The following is a 1,310-nucleotide window of genomic DNA, read 5'->3' on the forward strand; positions in this document are numbered from 1 at the left end:
TAATCTTAATGTTTCTAAGATTAACCAAAGTCTTATGGGTTTCTAGCGACATGGGTAAATAAATGATCATTTTCATTTTTGGGTGAACCGTTCAGTCTAGTTATTAAATATTATATATATATATATATTTCGAATGAAATCCTTTGTCTGCACAGGTATAAATGTTTACACCTTAAATCTGCTATTTCAGGTTGGTAATGCAGCAAAAAACTCTCAGGTGTGTGACATTCTGTTGGAGAAACACAACATCTATGTGCAGGCCATAAATTACCCAACAGTGCCTCGTGGAGAAGAGCTGTTGCGGTTGGCTCCTTCTCCTTTCCACAATCCCATTATGATGAACTATTTTGTAGGTGAGTGGTCATGCAATATGGTCAACTCTATTTCTTTTCACTTTAAAGGTGAAGAGTTTCATTTCTGAACCTCTAGTGCCACTAAACAGAACAGCAGTTTCATTTTCTGCAACACTCGGACATCTGCCATTGTCATAGGGATGTATCCAGATTTGAGAAAATGAAACTGGTTACATTTTAAACTGGTAATGATTTGAGTCTGAATTTTTAATAATATTTTGTGTTGGACAGAGAAACTGTTGGAAGTCTGGCAGGAGGTTGGACTGCCGCTGAATGGACCAGCTATGGCATCCTGCACCTTCTGTGATCGGCCTCTTTATTTTGACCTCATGAGCGAGTGGGAGAAGTCCTACTTTGGGAATATGGAGCCGAGATACATCACTGTGGCTGCACAGTGAGTCAGTATCAGCAGACCAAGATGAAGATCTGTTTTGTCAGCACTGAATATTTAAAGCACTGTTTGTGGCAATATGTGATACAATAGTGTTTCTGTATTGTTTGCTGTGACTGTTAATGATAAAAAAGAGAATTTGTTTTCACATATTCGTATAAATGTACCACTAAATTTAGTTATTGAGATTTTTGCTAAATTATACATTAATTGTGTGTCCCCTCTGCATGACGACAAACCTGCACATGGGCACTTTTTGGTAGTTTTCTGTTATTGGTATTATTGTATGTATATGTATGCATGCAAGAGTATATTTAATAACAGCTTACACTGAAACTATGCCACATGCTGTCTTCCTGTTTTGGACCATTTGCACCCAAATTGATGAATGTAAAAATGCAATAAATATTGTCAGTTACAACAAAATGCAGCTGATAACTCATTATAACCACTTGGTTACAAATAACAACAAAAGCAGAGGTTATAATTTGTACTCTGAATCTGATATATTTTAATTTAGGGGGAAATTGTAATGCAAAACACCAACAAAACTATAGTCAAATGTG

At 36.2% G+C, this 1,310-nt stretch overlaps 1 long non-coding RNA gene across 1 annotated transcript; it reads left to right on the forward strand.

The window, feature by feature from the left end:
- The first annotated feature begins 191 nt into the window (after window positions 1-191).
- On the forward strand, window positions 192-1,162 carry LOC107736221 (uncharacterized). The gene is made up of 2 exons (XR_001639611.1): window positions 192-353; window positions 585-1,162. It is a non-coding gene; the product is annotated as an uncharacterized LOC107736221 (long non-coding RNA).
- The last annotated feature ends 148 nt before the right edge of the window (window positions 1,163-1,310 follow it).

Source organism: Sinocyclocheilus rhinocerous, unplaced genomic scaffold, assembly GCF_001515625.1.
Source record: "Sinocyclocheilus rhinocerous isolate Xijiao unplaced genomic scaffold, SAMN03320098_v1.1 C36569561, whole genome shotgun sequence".
In the NCBI taxonomy this organism is placed as follows: domain Eukaryota; kingdom Metazoa; phylum Chordata; class Actinopteri; order Cypriniformes; family Cyprinidae; genus Sinocyclocheilus; species Sinocyclocheilus rhinocerous.